This window comes from Petaurus breviceps, unplaced genomic scaffold (genome assembly GCF_028583685.1).
Source record: "Petaurus breviceps papuanus isolate PSGF00001 unplaced genomic scaffold, PetGlider_PUasm1.0 209, whole genome shotgun sequence".
In the NCBI taxonomy this organism is placed as follows: Eukaryota; Metazoa; Chordata; class Mammalia; order Diprotodontia; family Petauridae; genus Petaurus; species Petaurus breviceps.
Window position 1 is genome coordinate 1,435,769 of NW_027185854.1, and position 23,935 is coordinate 1,459,703.

The 23,935-nt window shown below is 34.3% G+C and overlaps 1 protein-coding gene across 7 annotated transcripts in view; it reads left to right on the plus strand.

The window, feature by feature from the left end:
• LOC138165484 (zinc finger protein 644-like) overlaps positions 1-23,935 on the plus strand; it is a 98,089-nt gene that overhangs the window by 50,059 nt on the left and 24,095 nt on the right. Inside the window, exon 4 of one of the 7 annotated variants that reach the window (XM_069093855.1) lies at positions 21,084-21,256. The exons of the other annotated variants lie outside the window; for them this stretch is intronic. The gene's annotated coding sequence lies outside the window, so the exon portion shown is untranslated. The remainder of the gene's footprint in view (positions 1-21,083; positions 21,257-23,935) is intronic. 7 annotated transcript variants of the gene reach the window in all.

The window sequence follows — 23,935 nt, forward strand, 5'->3', positions numbered from 1 at the left end:
GAGTTTGCACTCCACTGATCCAGGATTCACCTTCATATCCTGAAGAGGCAATAGTAGAACTTTGGGTAGGGGGTGTGGTTAATATCGATATTCTACTTTTGGGTTAAAAAATAGAAAGACCTGAGTACAAACCAAGGTAGGTTACATTTGTGTAAAGAGTATAGGAATACTTTGTTCTCTTCTTTTTCCTTGAGAGGTAACACTATAGTGGTGGAAATGAAGATCAGGGATAGAAATTGGAGAATCATAATCTTTAATGTGAGACTTTTATGGATTATCCTCAAATCATGTTAGCACATCTTAATTTTTTAAAAATTAGAGATTTTTGGAAAATTATTATGAAGTGAAACTCTAGCCTTTTTTGCACCAGTTTTCATGTCCCTTACTTGAACTTTGATAGTTGAGAGATAATAATAGCCTCAAAAGAATGTTTTTGCCCGAAGCTTTATTGTCCTGTAGTAAGTCTTACCGAAGGAATTTTCCCCTTTGGAATCAATTTCCTGTTATCTTCTATGCTGCTTAATCAGTAGAGATTGAATATGTAGTTGGACAGTGTTGTTTCCTCTTCAAGCTATAGAATTTCCCAGCTTCTCTAGGTCTTTCGGAATAAAGAACCTTGCTTAATTTTCTTTATCTTACTGTTGATGTGAGGACATAGAGAACTGAACTACATTCTGGAGACTTTATTCTCTGAAAAATGTCAAGCTTTGTTTTGTACATTGCTGCAGTTCTTCTTGAGGGAGGGGATTGAGCGTTATACCTAGATTGCAAACTTTTCCTCTTAGTTTATCCTTTGGCATTGCACAGTGACCACTTCTGCTGTATTTTTAAGGTCATTATAACCTGTTGACTTTATTTTTCTTTATGTCATTCTTTAGCAAATAGAGGGGATATTTCCTTATTTCCAAGTTAATCTTCTTGTCCCTCAACAACTGATTAATTCTTGACTCTCTTTGAGATTGCATTCTGAAAATTAGACTGCCTAATAGTTTAACAAATTGACTGTCAGCATGCTGTCTCCTTTAAGTGTACAAGAGATTCTTTTTTTTTTTTGAGGGGGGAAGACAGGGCAGTTGGGGTTAAGTGACTTGCCCAAAGTCACACAGCTAGCACAGCTAGTAAGTGTTAAGGGTTAGAGTTGGATTTGAACTCAGATCCTCCTGACTTCAGGGCCTTTGCTCTACTCACTGTGTCACCTAGCTAGCTGCCCCAAGAGATTCTTTTAAAAGGATGATTATAAAAGATGTTATGATTTGTAGGCCTTCAGTGATTTTTAAAGATATTTTCCTTCTCGATAAATTCCTTTTTATTTTTCTTTGCTCTTAGATAGTAGAGTTTTAAAATAAAAAAAAAAAACAAATGGAGTTTGAATGAAATACTTTTAAGATTGCACCTACATAAAGTCTGTATGTTGAAACAGAATTTCATGGCCAGAGAAGGTCTTAGAGCTCAGAGTTTAATGCATTTATCTCATGATAGGAAAACTGAGATATGGGAGAAGTTAAGCGATTTGGGGAAGATCACACCATTAGTTGGGATAACCCTTTCCTTTGTTTGTTGGTCTTTCCACTATTTTAAACTGCCAGAATGTGACTGAATTTCAAATGAATGTAATTGAAAAATATACCTGAATAACATTTTTAATATACTCTTCAGCATTTTCTGATTACGAGTAATAATATTTTTCATTTATTGTTACAGTTTGTGTGAAAAGAATATCCATATTCACTTCCGAGATTCTTTTCCTTTCAAATACAATTAGCATTGATCTAGAGGGTCCTAGTGAATCAAAGATAATTCATTTGTATCAGGGCATATTGTTAAATTATATTTTGGGAGAATGTTAGGGAGCATTAATGTTTTAGATTGTGAATGATTTAGCATATTTTAGCAATAGAGAGCATCAGGTCATCATAAGTTTAGATTTTTTTAACTAAGGACTACAGGAAATAAGGTCGCTGGTGTGGAGGTGGAAAGGGTCTTAGAAGTTACTACCTAGGCAAATCTTCCCATTTTGCAAATGGAGAAAAAGAATCCAAAATAGATTTATTAACTTACCTAAAGTAATTATTATATTATTATACTATCTATACTATCCTATTATGTTATATATACTATAGTACAATATATATTATCATATCATATTATTGTACTATCTTATAAGCTTATCTAGGTTGTAAAATATCAGACCTGGGCTTTAGCCTAGTACTCTTCTAAGCATTATGTTTTTTATGATAGTCTAAAAATTGAAGAAGAGTCTATTTAAAAAGTATTACAGGAGTTACAGGAAACTTTCATCAATATCTTCATTAAGCCAAATAATGGTCATTTTTATATGTGCACAGCATAATATGTATAGCTTGCTTTTTTAATGTAGGAAGAAATGAAATAAGTGAACTATTAACTGTGAAATTTTAAAAATAAGGGGCGGCTAGGTGGCGAAGTAAATAGGGCACCGGCCGTGGAGTCAGGAGGACCTGAGTTCAAATGTGGCCTCAGACACTTGACACATTTACTAGTCATGTGACTTTGGGCAAGTCACGTAACCCCAATTGTCCTCCAAAAAAGCAAAAAAAAAATTAAAAAAAAAAAAAAAGATTTTTCAAAACATTAAAAAAAAATTCCAAACATGACAATAGATAGTTTTTCTTTTGAATACAATGGATGTATGACTAATATTCTTTTTTAACTTAGAGTTTAATAAATATAGCCTTTTTGGTAAGGGTTAAATGACAAAGTAGGTAGTCTTCAAACTGTATTCAAAATGTTGCACCTTTGCCAGTTAAATTACAATATATATTTTTTTCTTGTGCTAGGAATTTTTTTTTATATTGTCTCATTTAACAAATTAGTAGAAGCAGATATTTTTAAAAGTTTTTTAAAAAGACTTGCTGTTAACTCTTAATTTTACATTGCTTCAATTTCTTAAAAATAAACTTCCCTTTTCCTCCTTCTGTAACAGAAATTTCCAAAAAAGAAAAATGGGAAAAAAATATCAGCAAAACTAATCAATATTGGGGGGAAGATTAGCCTGATAATATATGTAGTGTTACAGACCTGTGGTTTCCATACCTTTTTGCAAATAAGTAGGGAAGCTGTCTTCTTCATGTCTTTTTTGGGGACAAAGTATGTTCTTTATAACTTTACAACATTAATGTTTGTCATCTTTTGTGTTTACAGCATTGTGTTTATTGTTTTCTTGACTTTGCTTACGTAATTGACTTTGTATAAATTCATGTAAGGACTTTTTCATTCTTCTGTCTATTCATTATATCTAATACTCCATTACAATTTTGTGTAGCATAGTTTGTTTAGCCATTTATTCCTCTATCAGTAGGCATCTATTTTGTTTCCAATTTTTTGCTACCACAAATAAAATAAAGATATTTTGGTTTGATAAACTATACTATTCAAATCACGTATCCATTTTCAAATTATTTTGTAATATATTGTAAAATATTGCTGCAGACCTGACTTGTGCCAGACTGCGTTTGAGCTTTCTTAGCAGGTCTTATTTAAATCAGTTATGAGAGTTATTACCTAAGTAATTTATGTTTTTAGGCTCATCAAATAAATGGATTATTGAATTTCATTATATATGATGCCTTATTGTATAATCTCCATTGATTTGTTTGTTTTTTAACCAGTACCAAACAATTAACTGCTTTATAATACAGTTGGAAACCTGGAAACATGAGTCCCCCCTTTACTCTTCCCTTTTTCATTATTTCCCTTGATATTTTAGGGTTTTTTTTGTTTCTCCAAATGATTTGTAAATTTATTTCATCTAGTTCTATAAAATACTCCTAATAATTTCCTATAGCAGGAAAACTGTAAATTGACTTAGATATTGTTGTCTATTAATATTATTGGCAGCCCATGAACTTAATAATTCTCCAGCTATTTAACTTTTTTTTTTATAAGCAATTGAGGTTAAGTAACCTGCTCAAGGTTACATGGCCAGGTGTTTCTGGATGGGTGCTAAGTGTCTGAGCTTGGATTCGATCTCCAGGTCATCCTGACACTGGGGTCGGTGCTCTTACTCGCTGTGCTACCTGGCCCCCCCCTTAACTTCTTCATTTTTAAAAATTAGCATTTTGTAATTGAATATATGAGTATTGAACATGCTTTGGTAGATTCATTCTCAATTTTTTTATGTTTTGTAGTTATTTTGAATGAGATTTTCCTATTACCCCTTGATTTTTTTTATTGCTTTATAGAAATGTTGATTTTTGTCGGTCTGTATTATAACCTTTAACTTAACTCAGGCTACTATTTTCATTTAGTTTCTTTGATGACTTCCTAGCATTTTCTAAGGAAAAGGTCATTATCAGTGAGTAGTGATGACTTTGTTACCTCTTTGCTTATTTTTATGCCTTTAATTTCTTTTTCTTACTGCTAATGCTAACATTTCTAGAACTGTATCAAATAATGATGAGGAGAGCGGACATTCTTGTTTTATTCCCACATTTATTAGGAATGCTTCTAGTGCATTCTCATTACATATCATGACAAATAATTTTTTATTTTCTTAAAAACTAATCCTCTTCTCATAATTTAGATTTTTAGCTTGAATATGTCTTTCTAGTACTTAGCTACATATATATGTATGTATTTGTGTATCTATTATAGAGTACATTCACACCAATTTTATTCATGTACCATACTTTTGGGGAAACATATAATACAGACACATTTGTAAAAAATGAATGGCTTCCTGAAATAATCTAGTATGTTGAGCTATTCATTTATCTTTACAGTAGACATTAGTAATGGGTTAGCATTTGTTTTTAGGTTTTTAGGAATTGAGAAAAATTTCTTGGATGCCCTCTTGCTATTTATAGAAGTGGTTTATACTCACATAAAGTATGCTAGGGAGACCGTAAAAATATGCATATAGTGAAGAACAAGGACATATACTGAATCATGACTTTGGATCATTCACACTAGCCTCTTATTAACTTAGTTTTCTTTAGTCTTTTCCACCCTCAGTGACTTTAATGTGACTGACAGTTCTGTAGATGTATCATGCATGTTGTACCTAGAAAGACGTGGTCAAAAGACAAGAATTACACATGCAAAGCATATTATCTGTTGTATGCTGACAAATAAGAGACACTCATATTACAAATAAAAAATCCCCAAATATTTTCATATTAAACAAATGAATGCTACAGGGACTGGAGCATTATTGCAAGTTAGATCTCCTAGAGATATCATTGATCTAAAAATATTTCATAACAGTATCTTAAATTGACATTACTATCAAGCCTTTAAATATTCTGAACTTAATACCGCTTTTATGTCTATATATATGTGTGTGTATCTGTGTTTGTATACACACATAATCAGAAAGGATTGTACCTGAAATTACAGGTCACTTAATGTACAGGTTACTTTGATTTTAAAGTAAATAAGATTGGTCTGTAGCTTTAAAGCTGTCCTTGTCTGCGTTTTCTGGCATTCCTTCTGTGTTCTTACCCATTTTTTGAATAGATACTTCAGTGACTCTCCCGGTTTTCCCCTACCCTATTTTCTTTTGTGTTAATACACATAACCAAGCAAAACAAATTCATATATTGGCTTTATCTGAACACGTAGGTCTCCTGCATCTTTAGACAATCACCTCTATGTCAGGAGGGGACATAGCATTTATAGCGTTTTTCATCTTGACTCTTCCTGAATTGTGTTTGGGCATTGAGTTGATCAGAATTAATTCTTACAAAGTTGCTCCTAGTTTTTCCTTTTGATCTCAAGCTGAACAAATCTCATCCCTTTTCTAAATACTTTAAGATAACTATCTTGTTCCCCTATGTCTCATTGTTATCTATGTTTTAACACTATTTAAGAGGTTCTGCTGTATTCTGGGGTTTTGTGCAGTGGTTGATTTTATCATTTCTGAATAGGAACATCTGGAGGATCTTACTCACCATTAGAATCTATTCCATTTATATCATGCTCTGTATATACTCAGTGACGAGGAATGGAGAAGTACATGGGGGCAAAACTCTTCACCCTGCAGCACATCACAAAATCTTGTGCAGGGCAGTTTTAAGGCTGCCATCATAGAGTTTTAAGTTAGTTGGAGAAAGGTCCTACTAGTCATAGTGATAACAGAGATAACCTATTAGCTTGTGTAAGTTTATGCCCAATAACAAGTGATAAGGTCATTTAACGTGACTGAACCTCGGTGGAAATTTCAAGAGAAGAGTTGAATCCGCATTGATGGGTTATGATCTGAATCCCTGGATGGAGTGCCAGCATCAACAAAATCTACATCCATTCTATTCCATTCCATATTTTATATTAGAGAAGCTACATGGCATAGTAGACCAAATGGCTAGACCTGGGGTTAGGAAACCTTAGGGTGTCTGGGTTGTGGAATGCTACTCTGAAGAGCTAAGCTGACTGTGTAGCCACAGAGCGTATACATAGTCTTTCTGATTCTCTTTCAACAACTCTTAACTCTCTTAAAACTACGAATTATGGTTAATTTCATTCTGTGTAAGTGGGTGGAGTTTTTTCAGAGAGGTTCTTGATATATTGACATGTTTCATTTTGCTCGTTTTGTCTCAGTATTGTGACAACTGTCACAATCTTTTTGAATTCTTACTGTCTTTACTGTCATCCAGTATTGTAGCTATTTTTTCTGCAGATTTGGTTAATAGGACTTTGGAAGTGATTAAATGTCGGGATTGTGATTGATATTACTGACCTAGTTGCAATTCCTTACACCAGAGCACACTTCATATTTTGTCTCCTGTGCCTTAGCCCTGGCTGTCCCCTCATTCCTGGAACACTATTCCTGCTTAGCTCAGCATTATATTATTGCGAGCCAGCTTCTCTTGTTTTTCTATTTGTATCCCAGTGCTTTCACATCTTTGTTGTGTCATAAGTGCTTGTTGATTGATATTAAAATCATATATTCTATTGTGCACTCTCTCCCAGTATAGAATTTGAATGAGAATTTTGGATAATTGTAGAATTAAAGCACCAGCTGATAGAAGTTAAAGTATTCATAGTTTTCAGTTCAGGAATAAAACTTCATTTGAAATTTGTAGGATCTATAATTTAGATCGTAAACAGGAAACATTTAAAAAATTTTATTTCAGTTTTCATATTAGTTTATTTCATTCATCGTGTGTATTTTAGATTGCGCTATTTCAGTTGCACTATTTCAGGGACTGATTTTTTTGCCATTGCTTTACTATTTGGTATTTTGTTCAAAGAATTCACCACCACTTGGTGGCAGCACTTGGCTTCAAAATGAATTTATTTATTAAGTGTCTGAGTATGCAAGTTGTTCCAAAGCTTACATTTAGAGCTAGAAAGGAACCACAGAAGTCATCTAATCAACCAGAAATGATAAATATTTAGAATGTGTCAAATTTTATAATTAGGAATTTAAAAGATGATTGTAGGTATTAGCTTTTTTTCTTTATGAGCCATAGTAAAATTGATTATTTTTATTAAAAATAACTTTAAATGACTTGTAGCTTTTTTTGGAGGCAACATGGAGAGCAGAAGAGATGTTAAATTCGTGCTTTAAGAATGTCAGTTTGATCACTCAGTCCTTAGGTTCATTTTAAGGGTTAGTTGAGGTATGATATCTGAAAGGAAACATTTCCTGTTTTCCCTAGTTGTTGGTATTCTTTCTACCAACAGATTATATTTCATTATGCCTACTTGTGTGTGTGTTCATTTGATTTGATTTTTAAGTTCATTATTTTTAATATTTCCTTGGTAATTTGGAGAGTAATAATAATAATAAACTGTTATTTACATAGTGTTTTAAGGTTTGCAAAGTGTTTGATAAGTCATTTATTTGATATTTCATTTGATTAATTTCTGGAGAAAGAATTACAAGGGACTGAGAAATTAGAGGAAGTAGCCTTAGGAGATTAGATATGTATGAGTTAGGGAAGAACAGGAAAGTTACAGATCCTTAAAAGCTGGCAAGGATGTCAGGTTCAGGTTTTTTTTTTTTAAAGGATTGATAGGCCTATGTATATTTGTAGGCAGCATCTAAGGAACTGATATGGTTTAAGAACAAATTTGCTGTTTTAACTTGTGAAACACTATTATTCTTAAATTTCTGATCTTCATATAAAAGACATATCAGGAAGGACTGGATTTGTGATTTCCTTCATATAAGTAACAACTAATGAGGAAACTGCCTGTACCAATGTAGATGGACACTTGGTTTACAATTTGAGTCTTAGAGAGTTGCCTCAGGCTCAGGAAAAGTCCAAATGTCTTGCCCAGGGCCTCCAAGCCAGTATCTTTGACCTAATTTCTTGAGATCTCTGGAGCCCCTTTCTGGAGCCCCTCTCCATTTGATCCACACAGTCCTCTTGAAGCCAGAGTTGTATTTAAAGTTACATTCCTTGAAGTGTCATGTGACTGGAGGCTTTAGAATAATGACTGACCTAATCTAGCATTTGAAGGTTTGCAAAAATTCTTTACAGACTTGATTTCATTTGATATCCTCACAATGCTGCTGGGAATAAAGTTGTATAGTCATTGTAACATTTGGTTGGTCATTGAAGAAACTGAGTTTAAATGATTAGCTTCTGTCTCACAGCCACTAGCTATCAGAAGCCATTATTGAACCCTGTCCCCTCCTGATCAAGCATTCTTTCAGTTATACCATGTTTACTTTTAAATAAGAATAGGTATTAAGTGCATCATTTCAATATTATTTCAGCAAATAGGCTTTAATTATATATTTTCATTAAGGCTGTATACTAGGTTCTGGGGATTCCAGGACAAAAAGAAACTATCCTAAGCCTTTCAGAAAATAGCATTCTGTTAACTCAGTCTAAATATCTTTTGCCTTTCTTTGTAACCTCAGTCCTTAGCACAGTGCCTGGCTTAATTATCAGTGTTTTGCTTTTTAAGAACATTTGTTTATTTTGGATTTGGATAAGAAACTAAAAAAATTTTTCTTTTGCTTTTTTGGAGGGGGGAAGGCAGGGTACTTGGGATTAAATGACTTGCCCAAGGTCACAGGACTAGTAAGTGCTAAGTGTCTGAGGCTGTATTTGAACTGAGGTCCTTCTGACTCTAGGGCTGGTGCTCTATTCACTGAATTTACTCAGTTCCCCAGTTTATAATGTACAGTTAACAGAAGTCTCTTAAATTTAAATTCGTTACTTTTAATAACTTAAATTTTAATCATTGAGTTATGATTAGTTTAAGGTCTTACACTTAAAGCATGGATGCCATGTTACACGGTCAGTTACATAAGGCCAGAACTGAGGAAATAATGAAACAGCTTTGCATTTTAATCATTAATGTGTAAAAGGCATCCTTTTATAATGGAAAGAGTGCTATACTGAGTTTCAGGAAGATCTGGATTTTAATAGCATCTCTGACAATTTTGGGGGGCAGCAGCTAGGTTGCACTGAGTTCTGGATCTGGAGTCATTGAGACTCATTTTTGTGAGTTCATATTTGGCCTTAGACACTTACTAGCTGTGTGACCCTGGGCACCTGTAACCCTTTTTGCCTTAGTTTTCTCATCTATAAAATGGGAGAAGGAAATGCCAACAACCATGTCAGTATCTTTAACCAAGAAAACCTCCCATGAGGTCATGAAGAGTCAGACACGACTGAAACCACTGAACAGCAGCTACGTTTTTAGCTGTTAGTTGCTTTATAAGTATTCTTGTGATTCTTTCTGGTTCTGAGTGTTCTTATGTTTGTTGTTTTTTGAAGTCTTGAATTATTTCTTTTTGTATTTTTATATCCATTTTACTGACTGTTCATTTTTCACAATTTATTAACATTCTCCATCTGGAGAGCCTCAACATCAGGTCACATGAGCATTGGTTGAAGGAACTGGGATTGCCCAGCTTCAAGAAGAGATTTGAATTGGGAGAACAATTGTTCTCCCAATTGTATTTCAATATTTGAAAATCTGTCATTTGGAAGGACTAGACTTTTTGTCTCTCAAGGATAGGAGAGGAGCAGGAGCAGGAGCCTGCTATAACAGGAAGTTATCTGTTCTCTATGACTGTTTCCTTTCGAGCAGCAGGGTCTTGGAGTTGGAAGAGACCTCAGGTCACGTACGCAGCCTTTTTGTAAGGGGAACCCAGCCTGTTCAGGGGAGAGATCTAAGTTTGAGGAAGATTGTTTTTAATGTAAGTGTAAATTTGTGCCTATACAACTTTTGGCCTTACCTCTTACTTTGAGGGAAGAACAAGTAGAGAAACAAGTAGAACAGGATTATTCTTTTTCTATGTGATGTTGCAGGTACTTGAAAATGGCTCTCATGTGTCTGTGGTAAATCCTTCTCTCGCCCCTTCCTCCCCCTCCATTTCTAGGTTAACCTTCCCAGTTTAACCGATCATGTCAGGAACACATTCATGAACAAACCTCACCATCTTGGTTACTTTCCTCTGGATGTTCTCTGGAACATCATAGATTTTGAACTGGGAAGGATCCCCAAGGTCATCTGGTTTCTCTCCCTCCTTAGATTTAAATGACTTACCCAAGATCACATTGGTATTAAATATCAGAGGAAGAGTTTCGCCTCATGTTCCCTGACTATCATACTGCTTCTCATGGACTTTCTTAAAATATAGCCCTTGGATGTCAGTGCCTCACTTTAAATGTGGTGCAGGGAAGTAAAGAGTCCAGTGAGATGGTTCATGGACTTAATGCTTATCTAAATCCAGCCTCCTGTTTAATAGCTGCCGTTTGAGTTTTATATTCCATTTATTGCTGAATATCCCTCTCACTGTCTTACCCTCTCCCACAAGCTTTGTTACTGAGATAGACAGCAACAGTTCTTCAAAACCCAGTAACCAGTCAGCAGGGTCTGATAGCAGATGCAGTGGTCTCCACCCAGTGAGCTACTGCAGCAGTGAAGGCAGAGGAACACAGCCCATGATTGAGTTAAGTTTTTTGCTACCTTTTTACATAGTTTACTCATAATGAACTTTTATATTAGAATAAATATCCCATGTCTTTTTCAGACACACTGCTGTTTAGCTGTGCCTCTTCCATCATTTATTTGTGAGATTGGATTTTTGAATCAAATTCTAAGACTTTACAGTTAGAACCATCAAATTTCATCTTACTAGATTCACCCAGGGGTTCTGACTTGTTAAGATCCTTCTGAATCCTCATTTTGTCTTGATCAGCATACCATCTATGCCTGTTTCTAAATAATTGACAAAAAATTGTCACACAGTCAAGCACATATCCTTCCAAGATGACCCAGCACCATTGATAATGATGGTTCTGACATACATCTGGTTCTGAATCATTTTTTTGGGGGGTGGGGGGGAAACTAACCTAGTTAATACCTCTCCCATCTTTTTAACAGGCATAGCGTGAGAGACTTGTCGATTGCTTTGCTAAAATCAAATTAAGCCAAACCTAATGCATGGTCACTTATTCTTTGTTATAAGATAGAGTTCTATGGGCAGAGGGTGAGAGTTGATATGTTTATTTGGCTATCTGTGACCATGCTTTGAAAAATAAGGCATAAAAAAATTAAAACTTTAAAAGCATATATAATGTAGGTAAACTAAAACATTCCTATTAAAAAAAATAAAATGTGCTTGATCTTGCAGGATCAGTTCTTCATGAAGTTGTGCTTTACTTTTCCAGATATTCACAGATGAATGTTCCCTTCAACTAACATAGTCTAGAATGAAAATTGAGCTTATTTGTCTATAATTTTGTTATTTAAATTTTTATAGTTTTATAATGAGGCATTGAAACATCTGAAAAAAAATTTCTGGGATATACAGGCATTTGTTTTCTCCTTCCTTTCATGGCTTCTTAAACATTTTCCACTTATTGATCCCTTTAATGCTTCTTACTAGAGAAACTTGTCATTACATTTTATAAAAAGGACTTTTTGCATTAGTCTTCCTAAGGCATTCACTTATAAGTGAATTCTTCTCCCGTCATATGCAGCTAGTCTGACTTCCAGACAATATGCATGACACATTTCAAATAGCAGTGCTACTACTAGAGTATCTACCCTCCAGAGCCTTGAATATCTGTATATAATATGTGAAAGTATTCTGAGGGGATTGAGGAGTATGGATGGAAGGAAGTGGAAGGAAGAGAAGTAGAAACAGTGTGGGTTCCTTGGGAAGAGCCTGAAGCAGGGGTGGGGAACCTGTGGCCTTTAGGCCTTATAGGTCCTTGGGTGCAGCCTTTTGACTGAGTCCCAAGTTTTACAGAACAAATCCTTTTATTGAGGGGATTTGTTATAATGTTCTAAGGGGATTTGGATTCAGTCAAAGGACTGTACTTTAGGTCTTAAACCAACCCCCAAATATCATTTATATTCTTTAATAAAAATATCTGATGGAATCCTAGCATGGATGAGGTCTTCATCAATCTTTAGGGTGTCCCAGGACCATGCTGAGTTTACAGCCAAGTGAGGGTGAGAACATGGCCCTCGGCTGTGACACTATGCAGGATTTTCTGAAATGGAAGACTAAACAGTTTTTCCATAATATTTGCTTTGCCCTGCTTCCCTTGCCATGTATGGCAAGTCATACCAATATAGTTCCTAATTGGGTTTTGTAGTTATCAAATTACTGCAAGAAATGTTGCGCAAAGTTGGATCCAATATGCTTCCAAACCAGCTGGATCTTTCCCAGTATATAAAAAAACTATAAAATAAAGGGGTTAGATTAAGTTAGCTAATTTCTGCGATTATGAGGTCCAGTGTTATAGTGAGGTCTAAGGCCTGAGGGGCTAACATAATGGCAGCCGTGAATGGTTACAACCTAGGCATTCCAATTCTTTTTTAAGCCCAATTTCTCCTTCACTCTGTGCTGCCTCACAGGCACCCTGCCTTGGGAAAGTGGGCCAGAAATCAAGAAATTTGTACTTCTCTAGGTTTCTGGGATCTCTTCTAGTATTTGTTGGATTTTTTTTTCCCCACCAATACAGTTTTCATATATAGCAGGTTTTTCTAATACTCATATATCATCTGGATCTGGAAAATTAAACTCATCAAGGACAGCCAGATATATTATTGTATGAACTCACACCATAAGCCATTTTTATTTTGTTTTTTCACCCTCAAATCCGGAGATTTTTTTCCTTCTGTCAACTCATCATTGTTCCTTTTATCTTTAACATTCTATGGAAGAAAAATTAATATCTTTTGGCTTTATATTAGTTTCATTTTCAAATATGTTCTTTCTCACAGTCATCCCTTTTAACAGAGAATAAAAAAGAGGAGAAAAATAGCGTAAGCAAAACTAAACAGCCTGTCTGCCTTCCCATAGCTTGCAGTGTTCCAAAGCTTTGGTTGGGGTGGGGGCTTGGATGGGTGGAGGGGGGGGGATAGCGGGGCAGTGTGGGCTGTGCAAGCTGTGTGGTGGTGGTGTGCCTTGTATTGAGAAAAGAGATTAGCTGTCTGAAAAGGAGGAAACAGGAAAAGCCTCTTTTTTTTTTTTTTAAAAGCAATAGGGTTTAAGTAACTTGCTCAAGGTTACATGGCCAGGTATTTCTGGTGCTAAGTATCAGAGCCCAGATTTGATCCCCAGGTCATCCCAACAGTGGAGCTGGTGCTCTTACTCGCTGAGCCACCTGGCCGCCCCTGAAAAGCCTCATTCTGAAGGTGATGTGACTTAAAGGAAAAGAGGGACTGAGGTAGAAGTGAGGACAAATGGTGTAGGACTTGTGTCTTAGTGGAAGGTCATGGTTGAGGAATTGAAAGCCACTTTGGATGGATCACAGAGGAGAGGGCATGATGTCAAATGAAAATGAAATGATAGTTTGGGACTAGTTTGTGAATGGCTGGTTATAAAATAGAAATAGAATTTCTCTTTTATCCTAGAAGCAATAGGAAGACACTGGAGTTTATTAAGTGGGGGAGTCACATGGTCAAATGTAAGCATAAGGAAAATTACTTGGGCAGCAGAAGGTGGTATGGTAGATAGCCTGGAGTAAAGTGAGGCTTGAAAGCAAGGAGACCAGATGATCTTCTAACAACCTACTGGGCGTTGGTCTAATTTTCAAGTCATCATACAGCTCTGATGTTTTCATCAGGTCCATTTAATGACCCCATTTTCACATGCACTCTGCCCTAGATTATACATAGTTTTGCTGAGTAAATTATTCTTGTTTGTAAACCACCATTTTACTCTTTTGCCTTCCGGAATATTTTTTATTCTAAGATACTGGTTGCTGTTGTAATTCTGACTATGATTTTTCAGTACTTGAGTTCTTTCTGACTACTTGTGTTTTTTTCTTTGATCTTGAAGCTTTAAATTTTGACTGTTAACTATTCTTGGAGTTTTAATTTCAGGATTTATTTGAGGAGGTGACTGATATTCTTTTTTTTTTTAAAGTTAATTTATTGGTAGATTATTTTTGTTCCTCCTTTGCCCTTTGGTTCTAAGATTTGACTATTACATTTTTGCTCCTGTATGTTTTCCAGGTCAGTTTCTATTGTCTTATAGGATATCTTAGATTTTCTACTCTTTTTTCACCCTTTTGACTTTAATATTTTTTGTTTGCCCATTGGCTTCTGTTATAATTTTTAGAGTTTATTGTTTGAGCAAGATTTTGTACCTCTTGTGCCTACCTATTTTCCAGTTTCCCTTTCCAGTTCTTTCTTACACAGCTCTCATTTCTTTTTCATTTTTTTTCCTCTTGTGCTCTCATTTCATTGATAAAGATAATTTTTAAAACTTTCATTGCTTCTAGGAATTCTAGTCTAATTTGTATCTGAGCTGTGTTTTTCTTCAAGGCTTTGTTTATAGATGTTATAGAGTAATTTTCTTTATCTCGGTTTGTGTCTTATCCCTATCACGCAATAGCTTTTTATGGTGGGATTCCTTTTTTTGTTTGCCCATGCTTTTGGGCTGCTTTCTGACTTTGGATTTTACATTAGGGCCAAGCTTTGTACATGCCTGCATGAACAGAAGTTAGGCTTTGTGCTGCTTTCTTGAGGTTATTTACTGAGTATTTTATTATTCCAGGGTCTTAGGGAGAGGTCAGTCTAGGGGGCCTTTAAGCTTTCAGTGCTCCTAAAGTAATCTGATCCAGGACAGAGTCTTGATTACTGCTCCTCATCTGACCCCCTGCAAGTTGCTGACCTAGTTGTGAGTGACCCCCAATTAGGACATGTGATCATGTTAATTGTGTGTTTTTTTTAAATGTAGTTATATTCCATTCATCTACTGTACCATGTTTATCCAGTCAATGATTATCTGTTTCTTGGTTTTGTTCCAATACTAATTAATGCTACAAGTATTTTAGTGTACGTACAGCTTTTTACCATTAACCTCTTCGGGTTACCCTAATAGTAGAATTTCTAAATCAAACAGGTATGCTCATTTTGGGCACTTCATAGAGGCTGCCCTTTTAAAAGGCTCATTAGTGCAATTTCAAGCTATTAAAGCAGTACTACTTTTCATAATTGAAATTTCCTATTTTATAATCATTGATATTACTTAAAAAAAAATGGACCCCTAGCCACAACTTTTTTGTTCCTTTCTAGCATTTTTTTTGCAGTGTGATCTTTAATCCAATCATGTATCTGTTATAGTTTCTTACAGTTATGTGGTATAAAGCGTGGGGGGGTCTATACTAGTTCTTGTCAAATAGGGAGTTCTTTCCTAGGTAATTTGTTTTAGATTTCATGGAACAGTAGGTTAGTTATTTCTAATTCTTCCTCAACCTAGTCTGTTCTCCTTTTCTGTTCTTAAAATACCACCAGATAGTTTTGAGTAATTCTTTTATGAGTTATTATGAGGCCTGGAGCTTCTGTTTTCCATTCTTACTTTGAAATTTTTCTTTTGATGTATTAGATCATTTGTTCCTCCAAATGAATCTTGTTGGTTTTTCTAATCACACACACACACACACACACACCCCTCTCTCACATTTTTTATTTTATTTTTTAAATGTGTGTATGAAAATATTACATGCTTTTGTGGAATGACTCCCACGTGTTTTATTCATTTTAAAAGTTATTGGGGGGTGGGGGTGGCAGCTAGGTGGCACAATGAATAGAGCACCTGCCCTGAGGATTTGAATTCAAATCCAGCCTCTGACACTTACTGGCCATGTGACCATGGGCAAGTCACTTAACCCCAATTTCCCTGCTCTCCCCACTCTAAAAGCCCCCCCCACCAAAAAAAAGAATTTCTAGTTAAATCCTGCCTCACACACTAAACACTTACTAGCCATCTGACCTTGGGCAAGTCACTTAACCCCAACTGCCCTGCCTTCCCGCCTCCAAAAAGCAAAATAAAATAAAATAAAAATTAAAAAACGAAAGCTTAAAATATAAAATATTAGGGGTGGCTAGGTAGCACAGTAAATAGAGCACCGGCCCTGGAGTCAGGAGTACCTGAGTTCAAATCTGGTCTCGGACATAACACAAAAAAAACTAGCTGTGTGACCTTGGGCAAGTCACTTAACCCCAATTGCCCTCCAAGAAAAGAAGGGCAAGGTGACCAAAAAAAAAAAAGAATATTAAAAAGAAAAGTTATTGGGGCTTCTATTTCTATTAATCCCTACTAGATTCTGTTGGTATATTGAAATTCTGTTTTGTGCAGGTGTTTTTTGTTATGACCTACTTTACTGAAGCTGTTAATTGTCCCAGTTAAATGGAAGGTTGGAGGGGCTTGTAGTATGTTTTTGGTTTTCGTTTTTATTTTGCTGTTTTATTTTTATTTTATTTTATTTGTGATGACGTGAAGATTTTCTGAGTATACCATAGTATCTTTAACAACTAGGGCTCTTTTCTATTTTTATTGCCTATTTATAGGTTTAATTTTTTTCTCATTTCATTATTTGTCTCATAACATCCCCCAAAATATATCATTTTTTTTATTGAGAAACATTTGAATATAATTTATTTACTTTGTTGATAAATTACTTGATGCAAAGATGGTAATGACCTCAGTTATATAACTTTAATCATTTCATGGAAACTTGAATTAGAAATGTTTGTTACAGGGTTAGGGGGAGAAACTTTTTAAGGGAAATAATCACGTATTGTCTATCTTGTATGAAGATTACATCAGTAATTATCCTCTTAGTAAGAAAGGACTTTGCGTTGTTCACCAATAGGGATAGATTTGCTTTGGTCTGAGTACACTTGCGCTGTCTTCCCATGGGGACAGAAATTTTGAAGTGTCTAAAAGCATCTTAGTTCAGTCAGTGGTCATTGAACTTTAAAAACTGTCTTGGTTTTGTAGCTCATAAGAACTGAATCAAGAAAGAAATTGAAGTACAAATTTTTGTCACATAAGGTGAGGTGAGCAATTTGTCATTTGCTGACTTTGTCACTTTTGTGAAGGAATATGGTAGGAAGCCTTATAAACAAAGCCAAGAAACATACCTGCAGAACAGGTGTATCAAAACAGGTGTATCGAAGAAATTTGTTTTGTTGGGGGGGGGGGGCAGGGAGAGGGTCAAGGAGGGTGTGGGAAAGATGGTAAAGATGAACCAGAAAAGAATATCCAAAAAATTAAACCACTAAAATATGTAGAACTTTTTGCTTAATTTTAGTTCTGTTAAGTTATTGGCAAATATTGTTGGGATCATTCTTGAACTTTTAATCAGAATGAAGATTCTGAAGGTTGGAAAGTACTTTAAACACTCAGGAGGATACCAAAAGATGGCTTTTGATTTAGTCTGTTGAATAGTGAGAGGAAATGGAATTCTCATTAACAAGCTTAGACAATGCTGGTATTTCTCAAGTTCTTTTCCTTGGGATTCTTTTGTTTAGAAAAAAATACTATTAAATATTATATTTGCAGCAACATCATACTCAAGTGGTTTTCATTTTTAGTTTCTTTATGAAGGAAAATACTAATTCGTGAGATTGGCAAAAAGAAAAAATCTCCCAAAATTAGAGGGAAGATTGAGCACTGGAGCAACCCACCATGTGAGGCTTTGAAATTCTTTATGTATAACTTGTGGATGGATACTTTTAAGAATTCACTTTCAGTAACATAGGAGAGAGCAGGTCCTAATGACCTCTTGAGTTTTAGATTGTGAGATTCTCTGGTTTGCAATTCTCATTACTTTTTTTCAAACACACAATCCCTCTGCTGAGTTGTGGGGAAATGGGCAGGACAAAACCTCTCTGTATTAACAAACTCAGCATGGCAAGAGTTCAAGTAACTTGATAGAGAGCCATAATTTAATGTTAAATGTGGCCTTAAAGATCATTAGTTTGCCATGGAGATATTATATACTGTTGGATTTCTCTTATATGTCATCATATATAAAATTCCTACCATATGCCAATCACTTAGATTTATTTTTATCTTTAAATATATAATGGATTAATTGCTTCTTATATAGATAAATTCATTGGAAATACTTCCTGTATTTCTAATAAAATAACTTAAGGCTAGAGGATTTTCTTATTTATCTAGGTATAGACCTCAGTCTTTTTTTTTGCCCTTTGGAGGGCAGTTGGGGTTAAGTAACTTGCCCAAGGTTACATGGCTAGTTTTTTTGTGTGGGTGTTAAGTGTCTGAGGCTGGAACCGAACTCAGGTCCTCCTGACTCCAGGCCGGTGCTTTTACTCACTGCGCCATCTAGCCGCCCCTATATACCTCAGTCTTATCCAAATAGACTCTATTCTTCACAAAAAATTCATAATCATTTATTGTTTGGCTGTGTTCTTTAAACAAATAGCTATGACATTTGTCGAGTGTTTTCTGGTTTGTAAGATATAAACCCTCTTCTATAGATGAAGAAAATGTTTCCTAGACACGTTAAAATAACTTGCCCCCAATATCACTGAGGTAGTAAAAATGGCAGCAGATCTTGGACTAGAAACTCAAGCTTCTTGACTTGTTCTTATTTTATCATGCTGAAGTATTGTGAAGCAGTTTATGCTTTGTAGTTTTTTCTGAAAGTTCAGGAGAGTGGTCTCACTAATATTCATATTTATAACTTCTATAGATTGTACACATAAACACATAAAATATCCTTGCCATGTGTATAATATTATAAATGCTCAAGAGTTTGGGAGGAACCTCAGAGGTATTTAGTTCATCTTGCCTGTACCCAGACTGAGAAATCCTCCTACAGCATGCCTGACTTTCAGTCTCTGCCTGAAGTGCAGGGAGCTCATTATATTATGAAGCACTCTATTTTGCATTAAGAAGCTCCATTTATTAGGAAGATGTTCTTAAATGAAACCTAAATTTGTTCCTTTGCGACCTCTACCCATTTTTTCTACTTTTTCTGTCTGAAACTATATAGAAAAAGTCAATTTCCTTCTGTGATGTAATTGTTTTAAAATATATCAGCTGTCATGATTACTTCTGCTTTAGTCTTTTTTCTCTAGACCAGAGTTGTGCTTGGTTTTTCAGGCCTTTTTCTGGTCAACTTTCGCTGGTGCTTTTTATTTTGTGTCCTTGTTAAAATGTGTAATTCAGATGTTCCTAAACCTACCACATAGCTTGAGGGTCCATTGGACAGGGAAAGATAGTATGAGAATGTAATGACCAATATTGTAAGACTCTTCTTTTGGGTAAATATACACTGTGTATGTGCACCCAAACTTGCATGTTTGATGCATCTTTAGCTAAACATTTGTATAGTATTCATAGGCTTTCATACCTCAATAATAAAAAAAACCACAGTATTTCAACCAATTAAGATTTGTTTTGTATGTAGATTGGCAGTTTTAAATTTTTTTTCTTTTTGACTTGATCGCAAATATTGCTAACTTAAAAACTCTTATGTACTCTTAAGGATCTTTTAAAGGAAAAGAAAGGGCTGCAATAGAACCTGATAGACCTTAACTGTAATGGTGCTAGTGAGTAACACTACATTTAGTTGTACAATGTAATTTTTAATGAACTAGTACTGAATGAGGGCAGTATTATAATTTTTCGTGAAATTATATTATATGACAAGGTTGGCATTATGCGATAAGTACCCAAGAAATGTTAACCTGCTTGTAATAAATACAATTAATAATGTACATAAAAGAATGAAATTAAGCTAATTTCTATCAGAAAGATTTATTAATGAACAGCAAGTGGACAGCATAGATTTGATGACAGGAAGGTTGTATCCAATCTGAATTACTGAGTGACCTAGGAAGCTTGCTCAGAGGGATTACAGAATAATTATGTTAATATGCAATTATCACCTCATTTCTTCTGTAGTAACCTCAAGATGTAGTGTAGTAAGGGTGTTATAGCAAGTGCTGATAGTTTGCAAAAATACTGATGTTTGAGATTTCTGAGACAATAAGTCTAGCTTGAGGCATATAAGTGATGATCTGTCATCTTGAAGACAGATCTGACCTTTGTACTTCTCTTTTAATGCTTACAGTGTATGACTACAGGCACTTATAGCTGCAGAACTAATTATGATTTTCTAGAACCTGAAATATGTTTTTATATGTATATTAAAAATCCCATTTGCAACTTTTTACCCACTTATGTGAATTAAAAAAAATTCTACTTGAAAAAAGACAAACTTTTAATCAAATGATTCCTTATGGATGAAACTTAACTGGTAATATACAAATATAATTTGATAATGACATCCTTATTTATAGTAATCCAATTGATTAAGTAGTTTAATTGAACTTTGAGGTACCATATTTAAATTAATTGTATATTTGTAATATACATATTTTAATTTAAACTAGTTGGAAATTGTGTCAGCTTTTTGAATCAAGTTTTAAGAGTTGATTTCAAATATTCTTTGTTGTTTGGCAGCACAGAAAACTACAGATGTTGATAGAGTTATACTTATTTGCTTATTGTACAGTAGTCAGTGAATTAGGTTTGGTTTTTTCCTTTCTCCCACTGTTAGAATTACATAGCGTTACATATTGCATAAGCATTAGTGATAGACATATAAGGAATAATCCTTTGTAAATGATAAACATTTTTGTTTGTTGATTGCACCAAATTTTGAAGATGCTGTGGCTATCATTCCTTTTCAGTGGCATCATTTATTCTAACAATATAAAAATGCAAATTCTAAAAATGTACTGTTAAAATTTTTGTTTAAAATAATATGTATTTATATATATATATTTTGCTGAAACTGTTTACTGAATCAATTCAATTTTCTTATGTTTTCCTTCTATTTGTAAAGATTTTGTGCCTGGAAGAATCTTATTTTAAAAAAGAATAGCTTGGATATGTGGGAAGATTATTAATTTGCAGTGAATTAGCCATCTTTGCTTATGCATAATAATTACCTAACAGGTGAAAGAACAAACTCTTGAGCTATGTCATTTTACAGTTCAGCAGATACTCTAACTAGAGGTAGGTGTTATAAACCTCAACTTTTAGGGAAAGAATTCTGTTTGTATTTTGCAGATTAAAAGATGGATTACGAACATTTATTTTAATATATATTTGAGCAAAACAGTGTGCTATCTTTTGAATGTAAACTTGTGGAAGGCTTTCATGAAACCATTCTGATAATGAGGACTGCAGTCTCCAAGTCGACATGATATTTTCATGGTTTGCCACCCTGCTGTTCAGGGGGTACCACTGAAGTTGCTTTAAATGGGAAGCGTCTGTTCCTTCTCTGAACTCCTAACACCAGAACAGATGGGTAGAACATGGAACATGGAAGGTTTTACCTCAGAGGTGGTAACAGTGAAGCCACTCATTAACACTGAATTTACCACTTCGTTAGCAACGTTGCTTCCTGTTGAGAAAAGCTAATATAGGCTCTCAAATTGACTGAGCATATATTTGTCTACCCCCATTATTAGTAATAAACTAGAACACGTAGTATAAATCTTCTACACCCAAATATGTGTATTGTGTGTGCACACATGCATCATATTTATTTAAACAAAATATCCTTAATGCCACCTCTGAAAGATTTGGGATGTTATTGCCCTTGTGAGGGATGTTTGACTTAATGTTGGGAGCAATCACTGAATGGGTAATAGTAATACAGCCATTGAATTTGGTTTTCATTTTACTGACATTTGCAGTACTCCTTCCTAACACATGTTTGTGCTGCCCATTTTTAACTTCTGTGTATGTGATGTAGAAACTCCTGCTGGGTGCTGCATTAGCACCATTTTGGGGTGATAGCATTGAATATGATCTTATTGAAAGTCTATTTTTATTTCCATGGAAATTTGCCAATCTCTCAACAGCAGAGAACTTTGATGGGGGTGGTCACAAAATGATTGGTCTAACATGTTGAATTTAAAGAAGTAAATATTTTTAATAAAATCATGTTAGTATCTTACATTATCCATTTTTCACATAAATGTACATTTATTTTAGGTTATGGGAAGGAATGGGATCACTAAGTGCTTAATACTTAATTATAAAATTTGTGAAAGAAAAGTAGACATAGAGATTTTCCTTTCATTTTCCCAGTTTTGTTTTGATTCATTATGAAATTTGCCATAAAATTGTTATTTATGTCAGTTGTTTTTTTTTCATGTAAAAATAAAATTGTAGTCTGTGGTCTTTGATACTTTTACATAGAAATAAGTAATTTTATACAAATAAAATTGTATATGCTAGAAAGCTTAGAGGTTAATCTTTGTCAGATAATGCACTTTGTACTATTTCTCTAAGAACTCGCTATTTATGCAAATGTAGACTAATTTTTAATCAGAAGTCTATTTTTGTGTTAGAGAACTGAATTTGGAACCAGTAGACAGATTTAAAACCCAGCTCTGCCACTCTGATTCTGTGCAATTTCTACATCTGTAAAACGAGGGGTTGCATCTAAAGCCATGATTTTTAACCTGGGGTTCACATACCTCAAGTGATTTTTGGATAGATTTTAAGAGACTTGTGAACTTAGATGGGGAAAAATTTTTACACTTTAATTTTCACTAATCTTGAACTGGAAATTTAGCATTTTCTCCAGTTATGAACATAAGGCAACAAACCATTTCTCCAGATTTTCATAAGGATGCATGACAAAAATTCAGTTTTAAGAACCCCTGCTTTAGATAGTCTATTTAAAGTAACTTTCAGTTCTAAATCTCTGATCTTAGATTTGGAAACATTAGAAGGTTAGGTCAAATCTTAACTTTACAAGTATAACTAGTCATGCTTTATTTTTATCATTAATACAAATTTTGTGTTAATGCATACATTTGTATATTTTTCACTTTGTTTCAAATCTAAACTGTGCTTAGTTTTAAAGTACCTTCTAACAGAACGCACTACAATGAATTGCAAATACAAACACTAAATATTTGTATACTATTAAATTCATGTCTGCTTACAAATAAGTACACTCAGCTCAGTACATTATTAATCTTTTATAGCAGTACAAAAATCTATTAGGTCAGGTATTATCAACTATTGGCTGTTTTAGGTATTTCATCCGTGCGTTCTGAAATTATTTGTAGGTGTCTGTTACCAAATCAACAAGAATCAATGTAAAAAAAATAGGACTTTGGTCACTTGAAGTGCATACTTTATCATGTAGGTAAAAAAATATTGTCATTAAAGTGATTATTGAGTATCTGGGTTTTTTTTTTTTGCATTTTGTTTGTTTTGGCAATGTAGCTCCATTAGTAAATCCAACAAATACACTGAAAAATGAATTGCCTAAATTTATTAGTAAATAAGAAAACAGCATTCATTAAGTTAATTCACCATAAATATTTTATAGTTTTTAGGACAGTGGTTAGGTTTCCTAAATTGAAAAATTGAAAGAGTACACAGTGATTTAATTATAGGACCAATGTACTAAAGTATATAAAATCTCATTAATTTAGGCTTAAGTAATTTTGAATTTGTGGTAATTTGGATAAAAGTTGAATTTGTAACCAGCAAAATCATGAGAAAAAATTGCAGAGTTAACTCTCAATGAGATATCTTAAAAAATACTATTTACATCTAAACAATTGACATGCCTATAAAAACCATCTTTTACACAATCATTAAAGAATCCCTAGTGTACCCCAGATGCTTTTGTTATTCTCATCCAGGTATGTTCTTGAAAGAATT